Here is a 13,214-nt window from a genome sequence, read left to right as displayed (position 1 = left end):
ACCTCAGCTTGCCCTTCATTCACCCATAAAAGGAATCACCATTTCTCTATGTCTATTCGAAGTCCCACCTTTGCGTATAATTTGTATATGTACACATGATAATACACAGACCCCTTGTGATAAAATCAATCCTCCCAATCCCCCTAAAGTACAACAGAATCACAGCTCTTTTCTCACCGGAGACATCATTTCTGAGAGTCTATCTCCAATCTGTATCAGTCAATTTTTGCCTTTGATTCAGGACTGTTCTCTTCAGGCCATACACCTGAGAGTTCACAGATTTTCTCTTCTCCAGAAGCACCAAGTCAGGTCTCTCTGAAGTGTTCCACTCACCCAAGCTTCCTCAGCTGGGATGGCTGCCCCTGCTCAGGGAAACTCCCTTCTTGTCCAACTCCTTGTCTCTGGGCTTGGCTTCCTGCAGCCCTCCACCTGGGCCCACTGCAAGGGGATATCCCACTCACCCCAGGCCTTCCTGCCTGTGAATCCAATCAACCCATCAGCATCAACCCTCTTTTTGTTTTGAGCTCAACTTCCCTTAGCCAGGTCGGTTCTTCCCCTAGTTCCTAGGGGGTCTCTGCACAAGCTCTCCTGTAGCTTGGCAGGGGTTCCCCAGCTCTGGCCAGTTTTCACCAACAACTTTCTTTACCTTTAGTTCTTTCCAAAAGTTCTATGGTCCAGCTCTCCTCTGCTGCTCCCATTTCTCTCTGGATTTCTCCTTTCCTCTCAGGCAGCTCTCACCTGCTCCTTTCCTCAGTCTCCCTTTTTATATGACCCCGGTGCCTTCTCTTAAGCCCAACTGATGAGTCACAAGTGCACTTGACCGCACTTCCTCTTAATGAGGCCAGTCACCCTATCACACCATGTTTTGGCAGGGCCTGGGGGGTTGCTGAAAGCTGAAAAATTTCAGCCTAATACCAGAAATGTTTGGTTTTTGAAATGCCAGCATGGTGCTTCAGGGAGCTTCATGGAAGTTGTAGTCTGCATATCTCATGTCCCCATTCTCTTGTACATGCTGAGCTCCTCAGTTGGACTACATCTTCCATGATGCACCATGACCAGGGGTTCCTGAAATGCATTGTGGTGGCTTTGCAAGACAATGATGCATCATGAGAGATACAATCCAGATAGGGAATCTGGCCCACAGAAGTGAATGGATGCATAAAGCGCCCAAACTACAATTCCCACGAGGCACTGTGGTGATATTTCTAAATTGAAATATTCTGTTTTAAGATTAAAGTCTTCAGTCTTTGATTTTTCAGCTCTTGATTTTTTTGCTGAACAGTCAAAATTTACCATGGGGAAAAAAAACATTTTCCAACCAGCTTTTGTTAACTCTCTGCATTTTTATTGGATTTTAAATATTACTTGTATAAAGGAGAGAACACTTTTTAGGTGGAAAAACAAAAAGTCTTGCTAGCCATTCAGTCATCCCACAAGGCTAATCCAGTTGTAACCCAGACATTGCTCTTGGGAAAAGAGAAGCCTTTCAGAATGCTGGAGACTCTTAGGTGCTGATTGGCGGGATAGGATGTATCCCTAAGCTGGCAAAGGGTACACTCAACACACTGTTGTCAGAACATTTGGCCAAGCAGTGTCCTGTAATGTAGCATATCATAACTGGCAATATGGTGGCCATGAATATCATTGTGTGACATGTGGACGGTTTGTATAAAGAGTTATGTATGTGTCATGGAAATAGATTCTTAAAATGTGTTTTGGAGGCAAGTCTGCCTTAGACAAAGGAATGTGGTTTTAGCTGTCTAGGTCAAGCTTTGTCAGTCATAGACAATGAAAGTCCATTTACATATAAAGTAAATAAAGCATAAAGCTAACAGCAAGCTGTTTCCTTGAGCACACCAAGGGAGTCTGAACCTCCAGGAAGTCTTTCTGGCTCTTGAGGCAAAGACAATGAACCTTGGGAAATATAAGGGGAGCAAAAAGACATTCTAGTTCTCCATCCCATAGGGGAAAAAGAAGACAGCACCCTCTGATTCTATGAATGTTGAATCCTCTTGCCTAAAGACGTGGAGACACTGATGTGTCGTGAGAAACTTTTAGGCAAAGACATAGTTTGCTAGAATTAAGTTTTAGGAACTAGAAAGTGTGTTGTTTTTGTTTTGTTCATTACCATTTTCTGTCTCTTTTATTCTGCTTCAGTATCATTTAAATGTGTTCTTTATTAATAAACTTATTCTTGTTTTATTACAAAACCATCTCAGTGCTGTATATTAAAGTGTAGGACCCCAGCTAAACTAACAGCCTGGTGTGTGCATGGTCTCTCTGAAGGCAGCAAAGTTAATAATTTCTCTGAGTGCTCAGTGAGAAGGACTGGACACTGGAGAGAGAGACTTCTTTCAGGAACTTGGGTTCGCTGACTGTTACCTGCAAGACACATTTTAGACTGGCAGAGTCTTGAAGAGTTTGCTTTTAAGGTGGTTAGACTGGTGTGGCAGGGAGCTGTCACAGTCTAAACTCCAGCAAAGCTCTCTCTTGCTAAGGCACAGAGGTAACACACTGGCTTACAGATCTGGGTGCTCTGAGCACAGCATAACATAGGAGTAATTGATTTTGTTTGTCCCTCAATAGAGTATTGGGTGACATCCATGAAAACTGGGACACACCAGAAAGAGAATGATCCATTAATCAATGTAATAATAAATAATTTGGAGAGGGAGGAGACATCTTGATGTGAATTGGTGTGTGGCAGAGTTCCCCATCTTTATCTTCAGGCAAATGAATACCCAGGAGAAGAAGAATTGCACAACAGGCATGGAGAGCAGGGTTTTCTTCTTTTAGACCTCATGATAAACTACATTTCACCAACCTGCTTTAGGATTTTGCAAAAAACGTGGAGATCTCCCTCCCCACTTCTCAGCAAAGATTTAATAGCAGAGGGCTGTAAAGTGATCTCATATTATCACAATTTCATTATTTTAATAAAATATACTACTGTCATTTACTAGCACTTTATGAAGTGTTACCATAAAACAGGTCTCCCCCAGTCATTGGAGTGAATTAGTGGTGTTCTACTGTCTGCCCATTGCCTATGCTGGGTCTCTTAGAACAGGAGACCCTATTATCTTGTCTGAATCCAAACAATGAAAATATATTGAATAGCTGCTGCTATTGGGAAGCACTGTGCCAGTATTTACATCAGATATTTCCATGAGGTGCCCTATACACTTTATGATATTATTATAATGGACCAAATGGTGTTTAATGATATATGAAGCCCTAAATGGTATGGAATTTGGATAACTGGCAGACACCCCTCTTCCCCCAATACTGTAACTCACATCAGGCCTGATGCACTCATTATCCCCAACACACTGTTTTCATAATATATATAATAGGTGTCATGTAAGGCATCACATGTAAACTAGTAACTTACTTTACACTGTGGTGCTGAAAAATCATTGTGTGATATATGTACGGATTGTATACAAAGAGTTATGAATGCGTGCTGGAAATATGTTCTTAAAATGTGTTTGGGTAGCAGAGCATAAAACCCAGCCTGCCCTAAACAAAGGACTGTGTATTTACCTGTCCGAGCAGCTTGGTTACCAGCAGAGGACAATGAAATTACATTTACATATAAGAAACAAAGTCATCAAGCTAAATAATCGGGAGAAGAGACCTTTTAACAATCATGCCAGGGGACATAATCTGTACCCCAGGAAACCTTCCTGGCTCTTGAGGCAGAGACAATGGACTTTGAGTGGTATAAGGAGAGCAAAAAGACCTCTTAGGCCTAGTCTACACTAGGAAATTAGGTAGGTATAACGATATGGTGCAGGGGTGTGAAAAATCCACACCCCTGAGTGATGCAGTTAAACCACCCTAACCCAGACTACAGACAGTACTAAGATGATAGGAGATTTTTGTTTGTAACCATACCTGTCTTTTGGATTCTTGCTTAGTGTCACTTCAATCTTTTTTCTTTGTTAATAAACTTCTTCTTGTTTTATTACAAAACCATCTCAGTACCGTGCATTCATGTGGAGGGTAAGTCCTCAGCTAAACCAACAGGCTTGCGTGTGTTCTGTCTCTTGATAATTTCTGTGAAGTGATTATATCTGTGGATGTCACAGTGAGAGGCACTGGACACGGCAGAGAGATGTCTCTGGGGAACTCGGGAATTGAGGGTTACTGAGAGTCACCTGCAAGGTAAAGTTTGGACTGGAGAGTCCTGAAGAGTTTACTAGCAAGGCAGACAGACTGGCATATCAGGGAGCTGACATACATCTTAACAACAGCCAAACTCTCACTTACTGAGGCAGAGGTGGGTAACAGTGGCTCACAATTCTTGGAGTCCTGAGCAGGACGTCATACCTGCGAGACTATCCTTCTGTTCTTGTGATTCTGCCACAGTGGCAGTTAGTGGAAGTGTTTCAGCTAAAAGTCCCTGGAAGGGACCTAGCAGAAGGATGTTCTTTCTCTAAGAGGGTATCTTGTAGTTTGGAATTTGCTCTCCCAAACCCACCAGCCCACCAGAAACTGAATGTGTTGGCCTTCCAGGCATGCTGCAAGGTCCTTTTACTCTAATGGAGGGGATGGACACTGGGTAGACTTGGGAGATTTGGTGGGAGGCAGTTGATATATGCTGGGACATTGTTTTTCTAAACATGAATATGAGTCAACAGTGTAACTCTATTGCAAAAAAAAAAAAAATCAAACATCATGAATTATCAGGAGGGTTGTAAGCAAGACACTAGAAGTAATTCTTCCACTCTACTCTGTGCTGATAAGGCTTCAGCTGGAGTATTGTGTCCAGTTCTGGGCACCACATTTCAGAAAAGATGTGAACAAACTGGAGAAAGTCCAGAGAAGAGCAACAACAATTATTAAAGGTCTAGAAAACATGACCTATGAGGAAAGATTGAAAGAATTGGGTTTGTTTGGTCTGGAAAAGAGAAGACTGAGGGGGGAGACATGATAACAGTTTTCAAGTACATAAAAGGTTGTTATAAGGACGAGGGTAAAAAATTGTTCTCATTAACCTCTGAGGATAGGACAAAAAGCAATGGACTTAAATTGCAGCAAGGGAGGTTTAGTTTGGACATTAGGAAAAACTTCCTGTCAGGGTGGTTAAGCACTGGAATCTACATCACTGGCAATTTTTAAGAACAGGTTAGACAAATACCTGTCAGGATTGGTCCAGTTATTACTTAGTCTTGCCTTACGTGCAGCAGACTGGACTAGATGACTTCTCAAGATCCATCCAAGTCCTATACGTCTATGATTCTATTTGGGACTTTTACCTTAAGTGCCAGCTTTTCAATAGAAATGTAAGTCTGCAAATAGCAACAGGTTCTCAGGGGTCTTCTCAGAGAGGCAGGGTTTTGTTTCCTCACCAGTCCTGGTAGGAGACTGTGGCACAGAGGCTCTCTGCACCCCTTCTTACAAACATGCACACATAGAACAAAGCAAGTAGCAGGTCAAGGCCTGTTCGTTCCCATTATGTATGAAAGGAACCCTAAGAAGCTCCAGTCAACTCTGCACTTGACTGTACAGATTTGTGCTATCCCAGTGCTTTTTATGTTTTGGAGTGTCACTGGGACAGGAAAGCCTCAGAGAGGAACCCAAATGGCAACAGTGCTGAATTCCCCCACGGCTTAAAGACGAGGTGAGGAATCAAAGAAATGACAACAGAAATGACAATGATGTCTCACGCTCATCACCTGTAAGTGTGGCATTGCCCCATTTCCAGGATCCTGTCATGCCTTGTGGTGGACCTAATCTCTGTGATAAGCTAAGTGCCCTGTAGAGCACTTCCTGCTCATTTCTCCCCCCACTCCACAACAGAACATAGCTACCCCTTCCCCATCACTCACCAATGCTGCCTGCAGTCCCCACTGAATTTCTTCCACAGTGGAGTTTTTGCTGAATGCTACTGAAGGCCACTTCACATCAAGAATTCTGCAGCATTGTTTAAAAGAAAGGAAAATCTCTTTGCTGAAATCCACTTTCAACAACAAAGCTGCTCAAAGACCATGCAGATACCACTGGAGAAAAATCTCAAGTTTAAAAACAAACATATGTTTGCCAATGAGACATTTCCGAAGGCACAATATTAATTCCCTGGTGACAATCCTGCCACACATTTTTATAAAGATAATTATATTGTTCCCTGAGAGGCCATCCAAAAATACGTAAATTAGTGCTACCTCCAGCTAATAGTGACAGGTAGGAGGTTCTTCAGCACATACACAGCTTTAGTTACAACATCTCTGGAAAAGTCCTGAGGGATTTAAAACAGTGAAACTATAATTTAGCCAGTCCAAAAAAAAAAAAAAAAAAAAAGAGAGAGAGCTGTAAACAGATTCACAGAGACAGTTCTATAAGCACAAGAGTTTGTATATTTCATGAGGTAAGCACTATCTGCTTTTCCCACACCCCTTTCCTCTTCCCAACTCACCAGCCTTAAAAACAAAATAATGGTAAAAAAGAGGTTTTATATGTATTACATTACTCAGATATCATAATAAATATAATCCTTCTTTCATTCTCTCTTTTCAAAGAAATTTCTGTTTTGAAAACCCTGAAAGTATCAAACTATTGTTCTACTGATCTAATGGAAGGTTCAGCTCAAAACATTAACTTCATTGCACAATGTCTTTGAAGACCATACTTTGGTTTCCATACTATAATTTCAACTGATAGCATGGGAACGTTTATGCACACCCCTGAGATATTATGCAATTTATATTTAGGAGCTGGATTTGCATGGGAGTGCCCATTTCTTTTTTGCTCTCTTTCAAAAAAAACCCATGAAAAAGTAACCAAGAATTTACACAGGCACGTTGAGCCAAAATGTCTGTGCAAGAAAATCATTACCATAGACCCGAGGGATTTACATGGATATCAGCTGAATAGAGTAGCAATAACAATTAGAATGGGGCTGACTTGTTCAGACAAATGTTGGGTGTTTCTCTGCAAAAGCCTGTTTGTAGACCAGCAGCAGCCTTTTAGCCTTGCTGACATACAGCTAAAACAGTAATGATGTCATCTTAAGTATTCGGTCCCAGAATAACTATGACACAGAGATATCACCATGTACCAACGTCACAGAATTAACCATTACTTGGCCAATATGGAGTGTCCTTCTCTTCAAAGTACAACATTTTATAAAAGTAAAATTGTGGGCCAAGCATGGGAAATTTCAACCCAAGCAGGATTTTACAGAAAGATCTTCTATGCAATCAAAATAGAGGATTTTGACTGAACACTTTTCGTATCTGTAACCATCCTTGTTGCCACCCAGGAACACTACACCTATCACATTTTGAGAAGGGGTAGGTGTATTCACACTCTACACACAACTGCATGATATTTGTCCAAAATATGCCTCGTAAGGTATCATCTGAAAACTAATAGCACAATGGTCTATACAATTGTCAAATGCATGTGTTAACCTCTTATGTGAAGTTATGAATTCCCTCTGTTGAATGTTACTAGAACAGCTTTAAGAAGACAGCCTGGCCTAGCTAAAGAAGATAAACAGATCTGTCCTAGACAAAGGAATTTGGGTTTATCTCAGTTTACATATTAGCTATACACAAAGCTATCAAGCAACCCAATGGGAGTTGTCTTGAGCTTGAACATGAGAGACAGAGAATTAACATGGCTCCTGCATCCCAGTGACACACAGGAGACTGAGTCCCCCTTCCTATCTTTGAGAACAATTACAATTCTTTGGGAGTACAAGGAACAGAGAGACTCTCCATCTTTATCTTTCACCTAAGGCAAGGGAAACCAGCATCTGATACTTCTGTGGAAGGTCCTGGCTGAGAGAGAGTCAGCTATGCTGGACCAAGAGTAATTGGTGAGCAAAAGCATCTAAAAAAAACCAAAGACTAAATAAGTTTTAGACACACGTTTTCACTTTATATGCTTGTAACCGTCTCTACCTTTTTTCCCCCTTTTACTTGGAATCATAGAATCATAGAATCATAGAATATCAGGGTTGGAAGGGACCCCAGAAGGTCATCTAGTCCAACCCCCTGCTCAAAGCAGGACCAAGTCCCAGTTAAATCATCCCAGCCAGGGCTTTGTCAAGCCTGACCTTAAAAACCTCTAAGGAAGGAGATTCTACCACCTCCCTAGGTAACGCATTCCAGTGTTTCACCACCCTCTTAGTGAAAAAGTTCTTCCTAATATCCAATCTAAACCTCCCCCATTGCAACTTGAGACCATTACTCCTCGTTCTGTCATCTGCTACCATTGAGAACAGTCTAGAGCCATCCTCTTTGGAACCCCCTTTCAGGTAGTTGAAAGCAGCTATCAAATCCCCCCTCATTCTTCTCTTCTGCAGACTAAACAATCCCAGCTCCCTCAGCCTCTCCTCATAAGTCATGTGCTCTAGACCCCTAATCATTTTTGTTGCCCTTCGCTGGACTCTTTCCAATTTATCCACATCCTTCTTGTAGTGTGGGGCCCAAAACTGGACACAGTACTCCAGATGAGGCCTCACCAGTGTCGAATAGAGGGGAACGATCACGTCCCTCGATCTGCTCGCTATGCCCCTACTTATACATCCCAAAATGCCATTGGCCTTCTTGGCAACAAGGGCACACTGCTGACTCATATCCAGCTTCTCGTCCACTGTCACCCCTAGGTCCTTTTCCGCAGAACTGCTGCCTAGCCATTCGGTCCCTAGTCTGTAGCGGTGCATTGGATTCTTCCATCCTAAGTGCAGGACCCTGCACTTATCCTTATTGAACCTCATCAGATTTCTTTTGGCCCAATCCTCCAATTTGTCTAGGTCCTTCTGTATCCTATCCCTCCCCTCCAGCGTATCTACCACTCCTCCCAGTTTAGTATCATCCGCAAATTTGCTCAGAGTGCAATCCACACCATCCTCCAGATCATTTATGAAGATATTGAACAAAACGGGCCCCAGGACCGACCCCTGGGGCACTCCACTTGACACCGGCTGCCAACTAGACATGGAGCCATTGATCACTACCCGTTGTGCCCGACAATCTAGCCAGCTTTCTACCCACCTTATAGTGCATTCATCCAGCCCATACGTCCTTAACTTGCTGACAAGAATGCTGTGGGAGACCGTGTCAAAAGCTTTGCTAAAGTCAAGAAACAATACATCCACTGCTTTCCCTTCATCCACAGAACCAGTAATCTCATCATAAAAGGCGACTAGATTAGTCAGGCATGACCTTCCCTTGGTGAATCCATGCTGACTGTTCCTGATCACTTTCCTCTCCTCTAAGTGCTTCAGGATTGATTCTTTGAGGACCTGCTCCATGATTTTTCCAGGGACTGAGGTGAGGCTGACTGGCCTGTAGTTCCCAGGATCCTCCTTCTTCCCTTTTTTAAAGATGGGCACTACATTAGCCTTTTTCCAGTCATCCGGGACTTCCCCCGTTCGCCACGAGTTTTCAAAGATAATGGCCAAGGGCTCTGCAATCACAGCCGCCAATTCCTTCAGCACTCTCGGATGCAATTCGTCCGGCCCCATGGACTTGTGCACGTCCAGCTTTTCTAAATAGTCCCTAACCACCTCTATCTCTACAGAGGGCTGGCCATCTCTTCCCCATTTTGTGATGCCCAGCACAGCAGTCTGGGAGCTGACCTTGTTAGTGAAAACAGAGGCAAAAAAAGCATTGAGTACATTAGCTTTTTCCACATCCTCTGTCACTAGGTTGCCTCCCTCATTCAGTAAGGGGCCCACACTTTCCTTGGCTTTCTTCTTGTTGCCAACATACCTGAAGAAACCCTTCTTGTTACTCTTGACATCTCTTGCTAGCTGCAGCTCCAGGTGCGATTTGGCCCTCCTGATATCTTTCCTACATGCCCGAGCAATATTTTTATACTCTTCCCTGGTCATATGTCCAACCTTCCACTCCTTGTAAGCTTCTTTTTTATGTTTAAGATCCGCTAGGATTTCACCGTTAAGCCAAGCTGGTCGCCTGCCATATTTACTATTCTTTCGACTCATCGGGATGGTTTGTCCCTGTAACCTCAACAGGGATTCCTTGAAATACAGCCAGCTCTCCTGGACTCCCTTCCCCTTCATGTTAGTCCCCCAGGGGATCCTGGCCATCTGTTCCCTGAAGGAGTCAAAGTCTGCTTTCCTGAAGTCCAGGGTCCGTATCCTGCTGCTTACCTTTCTTCCCTGCGTCAGGATCCTGAACTCAACCAACTCATGGTCACTGCCTCCCAGATTCCCATCCACTTTTGCTTCCCCCACTAATTCTACCCGGTTTGTGAGCAGCAGGTCAAGAAAAGCGCCCCCCCTAGTTGGCTCCCCTAGCACTTGCACCAGGAAATTGTCCCCTACGCTTTCCAAAAACTTCCTGGATTGTCTATGCACCGCTGTATTGCCCTCCCAGCAGATATCAGGAAAATTAAAGTCACCCATGAGAATCAGGGCATGCGATCTAGTAGCTTCCGTGAGTTGCCTGAAGAAAGCCTCATCCACCTCATCCCCCTGGTCCGGTGGTCTATAGCAGACTCCCACCACGACATCACTCTTGTTGCACACACTTCTAAACTTAATCCAGAGACACTCAGGTTTTTCCACAGTTTCGTACCGGAGCTCTGAGCAGTCATACTGCTCCCTTACATACAGTGCTACTCCCCCTCCTTTTCTGCCCTGCCTGTCCTTCCTGAACAGTTTATAACCATCCATGACTGTACTCCAGTCATGTGAGTTATCCCACCAAGTCTCTGTTATTCCAATCACGTCATAGTTCCTTGACATCACCAGGACCTCCAGTTCTCCCTGCTTGTTTCCAAGGCTTTGTGCATTTGTATATAAGCACTTGAGATAACCTGTTGATCGCCCCTCATTCCCAGTATGAGGCAGGAGCCCTCCCCTCACAGACATTCCTGCCTGTGCTTCCTCCCGGTATCCCGCTTTCCCACTTACCTCAGGGCTTTGGTCTCCTTCCCCCGGTGAACCTAGTTTAAAGCCCTCCTCACTAGGTTAGCCAGCCTGCTGGCAAAGATGCTCTTCCCTCTCTTCGTAAGATGGAGCCCGTCTCGCCCCAGCACTCCTCCTTCATGGAACACCATCCCATGGTCAAAGAATCCAAAGCCTTCTCTCCGACACCACCTGCGTAGCCATTCGTTGACTTCCACGATTCGACGGTCCCTACTCAGGCCTTTTCCTTCCACGGGGAGGATGGACGAGAACACCACTTGCGCCTCCAACTCCTTTATCCTTCTTCCCAGAGCCACGTAGTCCGCAGTGATCCGCTCAAGATCATTCTTGGCAGTATCGTTGGTGCCCACGTGGAGAAGCAGGAAGGGGTAGCGATCCGAGGGCTTGATGAGTCTCGGCAGTCTCTCCGTCACATCGCGAATCTTAGCCCCTGGCAAGCAGCAGACTTCTCGGTTTTCCCGGTCAGGGCGGCAGATAGATGACTCAGTCCCCCGGAGGAGAGAGTCCTTACCTATGAATCACTTAACCTATGTCCTGTTGTTAATAAACTTGTTTTATTTTCATCTAAACCAACCCAGTGCTGTGTCTGAATTGAAGTAATTGTTAACTCCAGTTAATATGGGAAAGCATTGGGTGTTGTCTCTTTAAAGGAGCAAACTGACCTTATTTTTTCTCTCAGTGTTCTAGGAGAGGGCTGGAGATTTTGGGGCAGATGGTTTTGGGGAAATTCAGGATTGGCGGTGTGTTGGGGCCGTCTTGCCAGGTGTAACCAAAGCTGTTGGAAACCAGGGTAGAGCTGTTGTGTTGTGGCAGGCTGCTGAGGTCAGAAGTGTTCAATTAAGACTGCACAGCACATAGACACTTGGGATACCGCAAGCTTGTCTGCTGACTGTTAATGTCCAGGCTATGAGCCACAGCAGCAGTGCATTTAAGGCACCAAGGGTTACAGTACAGGCAGTGAGAAAAGCCCTTGTTGCTATGGATTGCACCCCAAAACATGACAGTAGCAATATGTACTATATAAATTACTGAACTTCCCAATAACAAACAAGCCATTTTTCTTAAGATTAATCAGTCACTTGAATAAACCCATTGAGCTCAACTCTGTGGTTGTAGGGATGAACGCTATCTATGTGTTGAAGTTTATAGGGACAAGTCCAAGCCACATATGTCCACAATAAAAGCTAAAGTTCCCTTTCCTTTATAAAAAACATGCAATTGTTTAGTTGTATTATCAATTTAAACATCTTAAGTGCCCTTTTTTATTTTGCAGGCACCTGTTCACCGTTTCGATAAAGAAACCTGGAGAGAGAGAGAGAGAGAGAGTGTGTGTTTACATCATTAATGTATATCAGTTTTATAAGTAAATTCACCAGTAGATGCTATAGGAGCGAATTCCACCTCCAATATAGCAGCATTAATGGAATGAGCAGCATGTTCCATTTTCCAACAGCACTGTAGAACTGCTAAACAATTTGGACACTGATACATACTGCAAAGCCAACCTAGCTGAAGTCCCTTCTCAGATCTGCCCAGCTATGGTGCAAGAATCAGTACGTCACCATTAAGAAGATTTTAATGGGCTTCAGAGACATGTGATAGTATTTATAATCAGCCCTCCTAGACAGTTGTTTGCATACTCCTCCCTGATGCAGTTTCCCTTGAAGAGAGTTGCTACACAATCATTACAAATTGATTGCAAAAGAGCTAACAATCATGATTAAATCATTAAATTCTTGTCTACGCTTCAGAGAGCGGAGAGAAAATTAACTTCCCACCAACCTAATTTTTTCCTGAACATGAAATAATGATTTTCTGCCCGTCTAATTACAAAGCCAACATCTGATCAAGTCGGCATCCAGAGGGGATTATCACATGCACAAGTATTAGACCTCATTACCAGCTTGAGTGCAAAATTATTACATCTTGTAATTGGATGGTGAGATTTATATACAGATCGGCCCGGTTTCTGTAAGATTGTAATTACAAGCTTCGTTGGTTAGCTACTTATCACTCAGCACAGAAGAGAGGAAAATAAGCAACAGAAAAAGCATTTCATTAACCCATAACCCTATCAAGGGAAAACCACTGTAACATCCATGTCTGCATTAGGGAGAACAGCTAAATTCACAGATGAAACAATTTATTATACTCTTTGCAAATAGGATTTCATTTTGTTTAACCCCTAAAGAACTATTTTGGTAAACTGTATAAGCAAACCATCCATTTTATACACAACTAGGTTCAATATAGTAATTATAAGGGGTAACTGACTGAAATAAATACTCATCTGCTTAGGGGCAAGGTT

General features: G+C 43.4%; 1 long non-coding RNA gene across 1 annotated transcript in view; it reads right to left on the bottom strand.

Moving 5' to 3' along the window:
* The window catches only part of LOC122462596, a 299,344-nt gene that overhangs the window by 124,909 nt on the left and 161,221 nt on the right, over nucleotides 1–13,214 (bottom strand). The gene's annotated exons all lie outside the window — the stretch shown is intronic.

The sequence above is a fragment of the Chelonia mydas genome, chromosome 12 (assembly GCF_015237465.2).
Source record: "Chelonia mydas isolate rCheMyd1 chromosome 12, rCheMyd1.pri.v2, whole genome shotgun sequence".
Classification (NCBI taxonomy): domain Eukaryota; kingdom Metazoa; phylum Chordata; order Testudines; family Cheloniidae; genus Chelonia; species Chelonia mydas.
This window is presented reverse-complemented; position numbering and strand designations above follow the sequence as displayed.